Genomic DNA, 15758 nt, shown 5'->3' with positions numbered 1-15758 from the left:
AACGAAAAAATAAATAAAATTAAAACAAACATTTGAAAGAAAAATAAATAAAAACAAAAGGTAAGTCGTAGAATTCGTAGAGTTAATTGAATAACTCATAAAATGAACAAAAGAAGAAATAAGATGAAAAATAAAATGTGGAAAAGCAAGGAATATACCTGTACACAGTTTATTTACAAAATTATTAAATAGGTAGAGACGGCACATTTTACATTCAGCCTGTAGGTAGGTATCATTAAATAAAAGAATCATGTATCGTCCACTATGGAATAGTAAACTATTATATTATTATGATGCAATTATTAAATAATAACTTTAAATTTAGATACACATTACATCAATCAATCAAGTCGTGATTGTAAAATCGATATTGCAGATTATATTCTGTTAAATTCTCATTTAAGTATAAAGATATTCTGTTAATGAAGTGACATGTATTAAGTTATTATGGATTCTCTTATTTAATGATTTTCAATGATAATATTTTGGTTGTAACAGTATAAAATTAGTAGTGACTTAGAGGAAACTGAAGGCATCAACTACGTTTTTAAAATAACCAATAATATATAAACTTAGGTAAAAAAATAAATATATATTATAAATTTATAAATATAAATGTATAAAGAATGAAAAAAAAAACGATCACGAGGCGGGACTCGGACCCGCAGCCTTTCACGCCAATCGAATCCGGGGCGGATGCTTGACCAATTCAGCCACTATTGATATAATAACATATTATTACAATATTTTTTTCTTAATGCTTAATGATGAAATTAGAAACAAAATGTGAGATAAAATTAGAGTAACAATTTTGTCTAAATATTCTTAAAATAGTCGTAGCAATATTTGCGTAGTTAGTGCCTTCTTGTCACCTTATTGAACAAGCTTCTATCTTTGTCAACTTTTTCAAAAAGTATTATTTACTAATACAATTCCATCATTCGTAAAAAATTTAACTACTTTTGTTACATATAAGCATTTTTTTCCAAACGTAGGTATATAGTTGAATACATCGCTTATTAAGCTTCGATTGAGCAGTTATTAATTCATAATTTAAAACACCCAGTACTTTTATCTTAAATATATAATATTCAATTATAGATATTTCGAATAACAACAAACAATGCTCTATTAAAATAAAACGTGTTCTAAAGAACTGTGGTTTATTTCACTGACCAATCAAATCATTCAAACTCTCGTAACGAAAAAATTGGCACGAACGACGGGAACTAATGTTTTCCCCCAACTATGCAAAATAACAAAGAAGCATACGTTTACACATTGACACAAGTACCTACACAATTAACAAAACATCAAAAGCTAAAATACATTATAACAACGCTGTAATATCTTCTACGTCTTCATATGAAATCCTCTGATATTCGAGGGTTCGTTTGCAGTTTTTGAAAGGCCCGCAATAGCCGCTGTCACACGCACAAGAGTATAAATAACTAATCTTGTGCCGTGGCCAGCAGCTGCTTTGGGCTTCATTGGAACCTTCTGGTCTTCTGCTTCGAAACTATCGTGATAGCGTAGGCAACAAAAAGCTAAAAAGTAATTTATATTTTTGGTTTTATGGCATTCAAATGCTTTATAAATATAAATTTATAAAGAATAGAAAAAATTCGATCACGAGGCGGGACTCGAGTCTGGGTCACGAGTGGCTGACTTGGTCAGGCATCCGCCCCGGAATGGCGCGAAGGATGCGGGTTCGAGTCCTGCCTCGTGATCGAATTTTTTCTATTCTTTATAAATTTATAGCTAAAAAGTAATGTTAACATAAACTTTAGAGGCGTATATTTAAGGGACAGGAAATATGAAGGAGAGTTAACCAAGTTAAGTCTTAAATACATTGTAGTTTTTAATATAGAAGATTGAATTTGATTTAGACTATTATCTTTATATGTTTGGTTTCTTTATTATGTAGTTGCTTGCTCTCTGATTTAAAAACCTTAGACAATAGAGGCTAGAGTAAACGAAGCGGATTTTAATAAATAGCTACAAATATATTTTAAACCGACTCGAATCACTGAATTGCACAAATTTCTTTTAACAACGACAGGTTGGTGTATTTATTACTTTTTCTAGTCATCCAATACGTTGGAAGGATTGTAATTCGATCGCAATTTAATATTATTTACGCGCGGAACGGATGGGGTAAAAACGCACGGTGTCGGGTGACGGTGGAAGCCCTTCGGTTCGGAAACCATACAACCGGCGTAAGCTCCTTAATACTTTGTGACATTATAATTAGCGAACTATGCCTTTTTAAACAATGGATTTGGATGTATTTAATAGCAGTTAACAAATATTTATGATCTTGCTATGTATTTCTTGTACTACGAGTTATTAGATATTAGTCCCAGAGAGTGAAAATTATTTTTATTTGATAATTTTTATTGTTATTTGAGAAAAAATTATTTTCCCCTATTTAGTTTATTTTTATCTTTTGCAATAGTTGCTTTATTCCATCGTTAAAACAACATTTAAAAATTACAACCTGTAATCGTAGCTGATTTTATTAACTTTACATTTCTTATTAATTTATTCGAAATATAAATCCGTTATTCTATAAAAAAATACGAAAAAGAATCCTTTCTTAACTAAAAAATAAATTAAGAGAAAAAAATAATACTTAAACAAAACCGAAAAAGAAAATACTTACACACAATACGAAAGCAATAGACAAAGCACAAAAGCAAACACTAGAAACGTTGTATTATTTAAATTTGAATATTTTTTTAAAGAAAAAAGACGTGTAACCCCGGTGCCGGCCGGGGTGCGAGTGGTCACTAAACGCAGTCACAACTTCAGCTACCTTATAAGTTACTTAACAGGTGTATGGAGCGATGCCACCCTTAATTGGTTGATTTAATTTAAAAGCGACAGCGGGAACGGATTAAATTTCTATCCACATTCAAGTACTTATATAAAACGCCTACGAATAAATACAATATTATTTTTTAAATTTTTATATTATAACATTTCTGGTAGAATTTTAAGAGTTATTGCATTCCATGAGCTAGAGACGATTAAAGTTTAGAGCTTAATAAAGTTTTTGATGTGCTTTCATTTTATGTACAAAAAAGTGGTAAAAATATACCTACTCTTTAGAGCTTCGTCTATATGTTACATCCGTATACAAATTAAAAAAATATGGTCAGTAAATCATAGGCTTCAATTCTGAATAATCCAATAATAATGACCTCTTTTTAAAATATAATTTTGATTATTATGTTTTATATCTAGCATTAATATAGTACAAGCATATAATTTTATTTTTATTATATAAAATTATACCTCAGTTTATCTATCGATCATAAATTGTCGTAGAATCTTATGTTTTGGGCCGCTGAATCTGCAAAACTGTTCAATAGGCTATTTTGTTAGTTATGCAATATTAAATTATGATATTATGTTCAATGTATCTTTTTATAACATATTTTAAAAATATGCCTTTAGAGTTTATTAATTCCTATATGATTCTAGAATATTAAATCTGTTTAAATCCACTTTTAAACTTAATTAACAAAAATTAAAACATGTTTTTCTCAATTTTCACACTGTTATATTTAGAGCTTTCTGCTTAAACTTTTATATACAATGATAGTAAACGTGTCCTATAAAAGTGTAAATATTTAAAATACAAAATAGAAATATCCTTCTAATAAAAAAAGAGTTATTTTATTTCATAAAAAAATAATTATAATTTTTTACTCATTAAATTTCATTCTTCAGTAAATTCTAATGGCATTACTGAAAAATAGAAATAGGACTAATACTGGAATGTATGAGGGCCTGAAGCCGTAGTAAGGAGGTCGGCGCCTCCCTCGTTACAAGATTAAACAAACCACCACTAAGATTTAAACCTCGTGTTTGTTTCCATTGTACCACGATAACGTATTTGTTGTAGAAGTCGGGTTCGAGAAAATTCGTAAGCAAACGTAAAAGCTTTTGAATAGATTTTTTTGTATCTGTGCATTATCTATAGATACTGATACAATTAATTGAAGCGAAAGCGAAGCTAACTTGAGGTAAACAGTATGACCAAGTACCAAAGAGGATGAATGTTTGTTGAATAAGTGAAAATTAATGATGATTATGAAACAATGAGATAAAAATATATTATTTCAATCAAATAACTTCTTGTTAATCTTTAGATGTATAACATATTTTTTTATCATCGATACAGTTGGGTTCAAAAATTTATAAACATAACTTTTAATAATACTCACTACATTTAAGTAGAACTAATATTAGGTTTATCATTTCAAGTGTCAATACCTAAGAAGAATTAAACATAAGTTATAAACTAAATAAAAGTTTTGTCATCGTTATAACTAAAATTATAATGCTCTACTGTTACGTATCATAATTAGATATTTGTAGAAATCAATAAAATTATCGTATCGTCATCAACAATGTTAACTGTCGAATCAGCTGTTAGCAACTGTCTGTCGACTCGTGATATAACGGAGGATACCGTTGTAATACTACACTTTTTTATTAAGGTTATTACAACAATAAACATTTAAACTAATACCTAATATCATATTATGTAAATTCAAATTAAACATAACAGACACGAGACATTTTAACATTTAGAATTTTTCAGTCATTATGCTAATTGACTAACTTTATAGAATAACTTTAAAAACTAAAAAAAATAAAAACTATAGAAGTAGAGATTAAAGATGCGTTAAATGCTTTGTTATATATGCGAGTATTTCATATAAAAATTAAATTATAGGCAAACTGTTACATGCTGCAACAGTATGTGCATGCGCACGCTACTGTTCAAGGTGATTAAAGTGTTCAAAACGTCGTCATAAAATATAAATACACCGCGTTTTAGCTTCCAAATAACTTATCTTATTATTGTTTATAAAAAAAGTAATCGCCAATAGTGACACATGGCATCAAAAATCATTCCACCCGAGTGATTTGACGAACTTCCCCATGTCGACAAAAAGCGGCAGGTAATAGATTAGACATCCGAGCCTGAAGCCATGCGCCATCCGATACCAGCAACCGCCCGGAGACTAGCTCACGTGGGGAGGCTAGCTATGCCTTCCTGCTTACCGACTTTGGAAAGGAAATATTGTGTTTTATGTTAATTAATTTGTAGGTATATTTTTTTAGAACTTAATAATTTTATAGATATTCATGACCCGCTTGTCCCGCTTAGCCCAGGTTCTTAGCCCAGGTTGCCTTTAATTGGTAAAAGCTTTCTAGCTGGTTACCTATTGACTATTGTATATATCCATATTTTAATCTGGACTATTGTAATAGGAAGACCAAAATCAAAATAAATTATACAAAATTTAAAAGAAAATAGGACCCTACTATTGACACACGAAAAGGGAACGCAAAATAATTATTATGCAAATGTAGAGCCATTACATATTATAATATAAATTCATACGTATTATATGAATGGATAAAGCGCTAAATATTTAAAAGTTGTGTGTTTTTTGAGAAAGATGGTTTCATAATGTAATTTACCGGTGCCTAAACTTTATACATAATATATTCAGAACATAGTGAGGAAACCGGCATGTCGAAAAATTAAAAGTTCGATGACATATTGTGAAATTCTGCCAACCCGCACTTGGCCAGCGTGGTGAAATATGGACTCAAAGGAGACCCGTGTTCCTGCGACATAATATGAGCTGATGAACGATCAAATGATAAATGAAATAGTTATATAATTTCACCTGAATAATTGTTAAATGGTGCTAATTCGTTTTAATTAAATATAAGAATACCTAATTTCAAACCAACCTGCAAAAATCATTTATTTTTTTGCATTATTTGGTTTTATTTTATATATGTATAGAATAAACTCTAGGTAGAGTAAATATGTTGGCCAATTACTACAATCATTAATTTTTCATATAACTTAGCCATATAACGTTCGTCTTAATCAAAATTTAATTTAATTTAATAATGATTTGTGCAAGTTTAAAGTCAACATTACTTTGCTATTTATACAAGGTAATAATCATTTCAAACATATTTTTATTCAATTAATAAATTTGATTCACTTGAACTTTATCTATCTATAATCTTATATATAAAAATGAATCGCAAAATGTGTTGGTAAGCGCATAACTCAAGAACGGCTGAACCGATTTCGATAATTCTTTTTTTATTATATTCCTTGAAGTACGAGGATGGTTTTTATGTAGAGAATATGTACCACGGGCGAAGCCGGGGCGGACCGCTAGTCTTATATATAAAAATGAATCGCAAAATGTGTTGGTAAGCGCATAACTCGAGAATGGCTGAACCGATTTCGATAATTCTTTTTTTATTATATTCCTTGAAGTAGTTACGAGGATGGTTTTTATGTAGAGAAAACGTAAATATGTACCACGGGCGAAGCCGGGGCGGACCGCTAGTACCTCTATAAAAATGAATCGCAAAATGTGTTGGTAAGCGCATAACTCGAGAACGGGTGGACCGATTTCGATAATTCTTTTTTTATTATATTCCTTGAAGTACCAGGATGGTTGTTATGTAGAGAAAACATAAATATGTACCACGGCCGAAGCCGGGGCGGACCGCTAGTAGGATATAAAGGTAATCCGTAAAAAGGGAACTGAATTGATTACGTTTACTTTCATAGAGATATACGCATTAATTTTTGTCAGTAAGATAAGGTAAGGTCCACAGTACTGAGCTATAGGTATGTGATTGATTTCTAAATGTATCTAGACATTTATAAAACAATCACAAATACCTTTTTTTCCCTGGAATTAAAATATTTCTAATTTGATAATGCTAAAAAATTCCTCTGAAACCTATTTGAAATTTTCTCTATCTAATACCCCTAAGGAATAGTTTAAGTGCTTGCGCGGCCAGCTAAATGGTAATAGGTACTTGTTAATATACGTATAGAAAAAAGATCATTTAATAATTAAAAATAATAGAAGAGGGTGTTTATTAATCACAAATAATTAAATCGTTTATCCAAATAATACGAAGATCTTATAGGTATGCATTATCACTACAAAACAAAGTCACTCTGTCCCTATTTCGTTTGCTTAAATCTTTAAAATTACGCAACTGATTTTGATTTTGTTTTGTTTTTTAATAGAAAGAGTGATTCAAGAGGAAGGTACCTATATAAATTATTAGGTGTTAGACAAAGCGGGCGATACCGCGGGCGGTTAGCTAGTGATTTAATAATTATTATTTAAATAACTTAATATTCATAATTAGGGATTTAGTTGTTCGTGTTGGAGATTCTGACTACATGCATTTAACAAATATTATTATACATTTTACATTAAATGATATTATTTGCCCAAGTTTAATGCGAAGCAATTATTAGATTGCATAAATTGTAAATTGCAAACATTCTGTCCATTGTCAGTAGTTACTAGTTACATAAAATAGTTTTGTTTTATTTTTGGAGTAATAAGTAACCACACTTTAATTTTAAAGTAATAAAATTTATGCTCTATTGTTTTATAGATAACAAAGAAAAAAAAAAGCTATATGATTTTATAATTGCTAGACCTTCTAAATATAAAATAAAATAATGCACTAGAAACTGTAATGTTAATCTGAGCAGATGATTTTAAAAGAGATAAGATTAAAAAAAAACAAGCTAAAAACCAGAATTACAATTTACAGCGTGTCAAAATTTGTAATTACAAAAGCGATTACGATTAATCACAATGAGAGAGTTCTCCCTCGCGACAACTTCTATATATAAACCGACCTTCAGCTAAAAATAGAAGCCGATCCCGAGCGAGGTCGGGAAACTAGGTCAACGTGTCATCCCTTTTCCGCCCCCTGCATCGCACGCGTTAGACAAGGACAGCTGGATGTTGCAGAGCTCATGACGAAGCTCGTTCATTGAATTTTATAGGTACCAGGAAGCTTATCTTTGGTGCATTCATAAATATTTTTGTGCTTTATGGATGAGTTTGTACGTGTAATTCAAACAGGTATATGTGTATTTTCGTCTTGCATAGTTAATGTGATAGATTATAATCGTTTAGAAATATTATTCTAATAATAAGTTTTGTTGTAAAACTTAAATGTATGGCTAATAAATGATTACAGTTAGTGTTATTTTTGCTCTATTTAAGTATTGCATTAATGTAAAAGTTAGGTTGCAGATATATCCTTATTTTTCGGATTTTAAAGAAATTTAAAGCAGTGATGACGTCAAATGGTGGGTGTGGCATAAAGCTATGACGTCACGGGAAGACTCTGACGTCAAAGGCCCCCCCCTCCACCGACACACCTCACCTCTCATATGCTCATTGCTTCAACAGTTTATGGATATTGTTTCTTTGTGATATTCTAAGAATCATATTTAAATCATTTTTGGTAATTATTGAAAATAACTGATTAATTAATTTTTAATTGGATAAAAATTTATGTTTAAAATTAATGAAATTCTGGTTAACCTAGATCAAATTTCGTGAAAACATAAAATTACTTACTTTTTCTAGGCACCATTTTTTATTATGCCATTTATGCCTTTATTGTAACAAAAAATGTATTCTGAAAATTATTTTCAGAATAAAATAAGCGTACTGGACAAATTTGAATGCAATTAAATCGACCGTATGAAAACAATAAAACAATATCAATACTGTTTTAAATATTGATAATACAAAAGCTTATTTACAAATAAAGGGAAAACAAAGGATCCGCAAAAGCCAGCTTACAATAGTAAGGACTAGTTACACTTGCGCGGTCAGGCTTACATGCAGCTTCATGATGACGTCAAATATAAGACCATTATAACAAATTATATTGTTATTTTTATAGTGAAAAAATATATCTTAACCATATTTTTTTATCCTTGTTGTTAAAGAGAATATTAATGTGCAGAAGTTATTATTATTCTCTTATCTTATATTTAAAGAATATATAGTTTATTTTATATAACTTAAGCACTTTTGTGGAAAAAAGTATTGTTAAATTAAATTACGTATAATAATTTTTTTATATTTATTATTTATTTATTATTTATTTTAATATAGTGACGATTTATCAAATGCATTTTGATGAGAGATGAAAATTCATCGACAACATGGTTCTGTTAATAAAATGCATTTTTCTATGCTTCTGCTTTATTTACTATTTAAAATTGAACGGGCCTTAATTAAATTAAACTAGAACTCAGATCGTGTAAGAGCAACATAATTATGAATATGGAATTTTATAATTTGTGAATAGAAACTGTATGTACAAAGTTATGGTCATGTAAACCCACCCTTATTAAGCTACAGACTATGTGACGTAGCAAACTACCTTGTGTCAAGGACGACCCTGATTCGCTACTATTAGTAAAAAGGATTATTTCCTTGAAATTATTTTGTAATTATTAAAATTATTTGTAACTAATGCAGCATGCATATTAAGTCGATCATGTTGGAAAGTAAATTACTGCTGTTTATTTTGGAAAACATTTGATTATGAGTATAATCAATATTGAAATTAATAATAATAATAATCCATTGTTAATAAAATTTAGAGATATGTATAAAATTTTATATTTTTACAGGTATTATCGAAAATAATAATCTCGAATTTTTATACGGTCTACAATTATAGACTTTTCCAAAAAAGTAGGTGTGTCAAGTTCGTGTTTCAATAGTACTAAGTTTTGAAAGATAAGCTTAGCTTGCAGACCGTTCGTGGGCGAGTCTGCGAAGCTACGAGCCAGACACAGCGTAGGCGTAGCGTAGCCGCGTAGGCTCGTAGCACGTGACATTGCTACACAACTTTTAAATTTGTAAATGTAAGTTTCTTCAGGTACTGCAAGTAACTGCAATAGACATAAAAGCTTAAATCTACGCCTTACCCATACAGAAGCATCCATACACTTCAAAGCGACCGAACCGAAAAAATATTCTTTTTAAAGTTCAATAATCACAGAACTTTCAACTGTATCCCAGTTCTTCCCATGGGTTCGTCACGGCGGTCCACCGACGACTGCTGCCTTCCGACGAAATTCCCTTCAGGAGTTGGGCTTGAATGGATCCGCGTTGTGATTGGTCGGTTCTCGGTGACGTCATAACGAAAATCATGTGGCCTCAAGATGGGTGTGTGTGTGAGGCTGAGCTATGAATGGGCACCCGGGCCGCACCCGCGCCGTGCCCTCTGACGTCACTGCCACATCCATTATGCAACTCAACTTAAATAGATAACTTTTGTAACTTATAAGCTTTTTGATAACCGTGTTTAGACGATCTGATAGTATGGGATTAGGAGTATAGTATTATTTTTTTATAAACAAGCTTTTTTATATGGAATTTTAATATGGGATTTACTATTTAATTAATTGGTTAGATTAAAGTAAATGATTTAACTTGATCAAGAATCTATCACAAAATAATTAATAATTATGGTCATATTTTATTTATTATCATATTTGTTTTATAATTTAACAATTATGAAACTTAATGTTTATTAAAGAATAGTTACAACTAGGTATTGAATTTTTTTACAGCTATAAATTAATATTTTATTATTATAAAAAAACATTACTAAAATTGTCTCAAAAATTTCAAACAAATCTATTAACCCAGATAAGCCTACTGTCCTATATTTAGGACAGTAGAAATAAAAAAAAATATCTGAATACCCTCTTTATCTAAGATTATTTAGTCTTATGATTTGCAGTAAGAAACGTGTCAGCTTTATTAGAAAAAATAAAAAGACAGTTATTTTAACAGTTTTTACCTTATATTTTACCTTATAAGTGTGTAATAAAAGTGCGTTGCAGACATGGCAAATGACAGGTATGTATAAAAAGTTATATTTTACTCGTGAGTTGTTTTTTTCTGTGTTAAGATCTAGTTGATAACCTTAACTTTTGTAATAAATAAATATTCTAGCAAAATAATATAAATAAATTACGTATAACTTGTTACAAATACTAGCGTACTATATATAGGACAGTAGGATAATATACATGATTTTAGTACAATAATACAACTTTTTCTTAACAGACCGTTAGCTGCGCATGAAATTTTAGATGCTTTAGAAAATGTTTCTGATAATGAAGAAGATTATAGAGAACGACTGATATGTATTCTACCTCCTCCTGTTGATCCTGACTGTGTCTCACTGACGAAGATTCGGATGAAGAAGATAATGTAACTTTGAATAATTTGCCACGAAACATTCTGTTTCAACCGGCTGAAGTAATGATTCAATGGCAGATTATGGTGAGTGATACAGAAGAAGAACCTTCTGATTCTACAGGTCGAACTAAACGAAGGCGTACCTACGCATGGAGAAAATGGGACTTAGCAAAAAATCCCGTGAATTGGCCAGATGTTCAAGGCGCTTGCCAAGATAAGCGCCCAATTGAGTGGTTTGAAAACTTCTTAGATGAAGATGTTATTTCGTTGTTGGTGTCAGAGAGCAATAAATATGCTGTCAAAAAGAATTTGCCTGGAGACATAACCACTGAAGATATGAAATGTTTCATCGGCATATTGTTGGTTAGTGGTTATTCATGGCTCCCCCGTAGAAGAATGTATTGGGAAAACTCCCCTGATACAAAGAATGAATTGATCAGCTCGGCTATGACTAGGGATAGATTTGACTTTATTTTTCGCCACCTTCATGTCAATGATAATCTGCATTTGCAAGACAAATACACAAAAGTACGCCCCCTAGTTACACTTCTAAATAAAAAGTTCTTAGAGTTTTCTCCTCTTGAAGAGCATTACAGTGTAGATGAGGCCATGATCCCCTACTATGGTAGACATGGCTGCAAACAGCACATAAAAGGTAAACCTATTAGGTACGGGTTCAAAGCTTGGGTTGGTGCTACACGGTTAGGGTATGTTTTATGGATGTTGGAGTGTGTGTCAAGTGTTTTGAAACATATCATTCATAAATAGTGTTAATCTAGTAAATTACATATAACAATGGGTAATATAATCAATAGTTATCTAATAAACTACACTTTTTGATTACATTCTGTTTTGTCATAAATGGTCTTTTATTTCCTCTTATTATCCTACTGTCCTACATATAGGACGGCTGTTTCCCTGAAAGCCTTACACTTAATTTTTTTTTCATGATTTTTTTTATGTTGCTTAAGATCTAATAAACTAAATAATGTAACTTTTTTCAAAATTTTCAGAAAATTTTAGTTTCAGGCTTATCTGGGTTAATAAATAACCATACTCAACATTTATATCCTTACATTTACTTTTACATTTATAAACCCGTAAAATAAAAATACCCTGAGCATCTAAAAATAGCTGTTCTCACAAAAAGGTCCGTATGACCTTCGAACTTTATGCAGGCTCCAGAGGCTGCAGGGGGTTGACGACCTCGCTGACCTGCTAACCGAGCAACAAGTGTATTGAGTGGCTGTTTGACATTTAACTGAGCGCACCTATGTTCCAGAACCTTCCTGTTATCCTTATTATGTATTATCTACAGTATCTATGCATTGGTAATATACATATTTTCATCTTGCTATTACAACAAGTGTATTGAGTGGCTGTTTGACATTTAACTGAGCGCACCTATGTTCCAGAACCTTCCTGTTATCCTTATTATGTACTACCTACAATCTACATTATTTTATATCTATCTATTGGTAGTTAATATTGATAATGACAGTATTTATGTATTGGTAGTGCATTTTCGTCTTGCTATTCGTGATGGATTAGACACAAACCTTTATATCTGAGCGCACCTATGTTCCAGAACTTTCCTGTTATCCTTATTATGTACTATCTACAATGTACATTATCTAAAATTGGTAGGTAATATTGATAATGACAGTATTTATGTATTGGTAGTGCATTTTCGTCTTGCTATTCGTGATGGATTAGACACAAACCTTTATATCTGAGCGCACCTATGTTCCAGAACTAACCTATTATCCTTATTATGTACTATCTACAATCTAAGTACATATCTATTGGTAGAATGAATTTCCATCTTGCTATTAGACTTGTGGTATGATGGGTTAGATAACTACTTCTTTATCTGTTGTGCTTTGTTTTGTAAAATTATCCTTTGTTGTGTTTCTTTGTAAAGCTCATAATAATCGGTTTTCAAAATTATTAGATATTATTCTGGATGAGGTTTTTAACAATATTTTTAATTTGATATTTAGTTCTACAGCATTCAAGTGCTTAAAATCAAGAAATCTTTAATGAATAAACTTTTTTTTTATTCAATCACAAGGCAAATCCACATGATCGAAATTTTTCCTATTTATAATTTTATGGAAAAAGTAATTAAAACTGTTATAAAGTTATTTTAAAAGGCTGACAAAATCAAATTTCTCTCTCTCATGCAAGCAATATATGAAGGATACTAATATACTTCATAATTTAATATTTTCAAAATTAAATGAACACACCCTTTGTTTTACTTTTACACTAGGTTCTGTAATCATGTATTAAAATGTCCTCTTATCATAAGAATAACAATAAATAAAGATTTTATTAGTAATTAAATATACTTTTTAAAGATTCTCCGAAGTATTAATAGTTGGAGGACTAATATCTTATAATTTATATTAAACTAGCTTTCCGCCAGCAGCTCCGACCGCGTTTTCAAAGAAAAACCCGCATAGTTCCCGTTCCCTTGGGATTTCCGGGATAAAACCTATCCTATGTGTTAATCCAAGTGACCCTCTATATGTGTGCTAAATTTCATTGTAATCGGTTTAGTAGTATTTGCGTGAAAGAGTAACAAACACACACACATCCTCACAAACTTTCGCATTTATACATGGTTGGGTTTAAAATAGGATGTTATAAAATGCAACTTGATAAAAAAATAATATACAGAAGCAGGTCTGTTTATTAGTTATAAACTATTACTGTATGCTTCTATATTTAACATTTATTTTTCTTTATTTTTAAATTAACATAATATTATAAAGACCGCTTCCTTGGTATTACAGGTGTTTACGCGTGTGCGTAGAACCGAGGGGCCTGGCCCCTGGGTTCGATTCCTGATGGAGGAAAAAAATTTATCGGTCTGGCAGGAACAGAAAGCTACTTGTCACTAAAGGAAATCGATCACTGAAACAGGTGTATGAATATTGCGTCTGCCCCTTACCTCTATAGGGGACACGGGACTTCAATATTTTTGTAAAAAGATCAGTTTCTTTAGGAAGTGTACAGCGGTTTACTAGCTATTCTGTGAGAATAATTGCATGTAGAAAAAGCCTTACGGTGTGTTCATTCACAGCTTCAAGGCGGCGGTGTGCGTCAGGCTGCCAAGGACACGGCCTCCGCTACAACCTTACATTGTAGTTTGGGAGCTACGCTCAATTGTTATACGGAAATCGGTAAAACGGTCTTTTACTAAAAAATTGTTTAAATTAAGTAATATCTAGGGGTAATATTCATTTAACAAAGATAAAAATATTAACATAAGGATAAATTAAACCTTTATAAACAAGGAAAAAATAAAAAAGCTTCTCAAATTAATCTTAAGTATTTATAAGATAATCCAACATGAGAGCCAATTATTATTAATCGTTTAAAATTTTAATTTGTTTTACCTTCAGTTATTCTGAAGCGATCCTTATCTGCTGTGTGTTTCCATAGAAACTTGTGTATGGAAAATACGAGTATTTTAAGTCATATTTTCTTGATTTTTTAATTTTTTGATAATTCATTGATTATTATTAAAACTTAAGGACACTACAATAGCTCTTACACTACAAAGCTAACGTTTCACTATTTGAGCGCCCTGTTTTCGGCTACAGCGTGTAACGTTTTATGTTACGACAAAAATAGCTTCAGGGCTAAAAATTTTATCTATCCTCTATCGTTTTTTGGACCTGCCTAATTTCCTTAGTTTTTACTTTTCCGCCTTTAATGACGTCAAACCTTTATAATATACTGCTGGCGTTAGGTGCTTAGAGTAAATTGGAGTTCGTGATGTTGTATTTTAAGACGTTACGTCTGATGTAAAAACAAAAATAGTTTTAATAATATTTATTAAGGTTGAAAAATAACAAACCTTAACTTAGAAACCAGGACATTTCGTTATAATAGTACCTACCTTTAATTTTTTATGTGTGAACATAAGCGTGAGTATATGTATGAAAGCTATGAAGAGCTTTTTTTTCTAGCCTTTTCAGAAAATCACAATCATCCTATGTAGTTAAATCCTTAAGGGATAAATATTGTATTGATTAAATATATTAACTGAGGCATGAAAAAAATGTAGGTTTCTCCCTAATTGCATTTACTGTAGTGGTTGCATTTATATAAAGTACGCGTATATTACATGTCTATTTATATAATATAAACCAGCTGTGGGTTGGCTTAGCTTAATTGAATTATCAGCAAAGTACGCAGGCTATTCTAAAATATATTTTATAATTTTAGTTACGTGGAGATTTGTATGTTAAGTTAATTATACGTAATTGGTATTCTATTAACGTTACGAGACATATAACATGCAATCCATACTAATCCATACTAATATTAAAAATGCGAAAGTAACTCTGTCTGTCTGTCTGTTACTCAATCACGCCTTAACTACTGAACCAATTTGCATGAAATTTGGTATAGAGATATTTTGATACCCGAGAAAGGACATAGGATGGGTTTTATCCCGGAAATACGGGAACGGGTTTTTTTTTGAAAACGCGGGTGAAGCCGCGGGCGGAAAGCTAGTTATTAATATATTGTCTTTTTAAATTAACTCAAAGAATTACGACCGTCTATGCCATAGACTCTATGGTAACATAAATGTTCATTCAGAAAGTGTTTTTAATTCAG

At 31.0% G+C, this 15758-nt stretch overlaps 1 long non-coding RNA gene across 1 annotated transcript; it reads left to right on the top strand.

The window, feature by feature from the left end:
- Positions 1–10558: 10558 nt before the first annotated feature.
- On the top strand, positions 10559–11982 carry LOC149902175 (uncharacterized). The gene is made up of 2 exons (XR_016457552.1): positions 10559–10775; positions 10986–11982. It is a non-coding gene; the product is annotated as an uncharacterized LOC149902175 (long non-coding RNA).
- The last annotated feature ends 3776 nt before the right edge of the window (positions 11983–15758 follow it).

The sequence above is a fragment of the Colias eurytheme genome, chromosome 15 (genome assembly GCF_061535395.1).
Source record: "Colias eurytheme isolate Ceu_HAF_F1 chromosome 15, ilColEury1 Martin Lab GWU primary, whole genome shotgun sequence".
In the NCBI taxonomy this organism is placed as follows: domain Eukaryota; kingdom Metazoa; phylum Arthropoda; class Insecta; order Lepidoptera; family Pieridae; genus Colias; species Colias eurytheme.
This window is presented reverse-complemented; position numbering and strand designations above follow the sequence as displayed.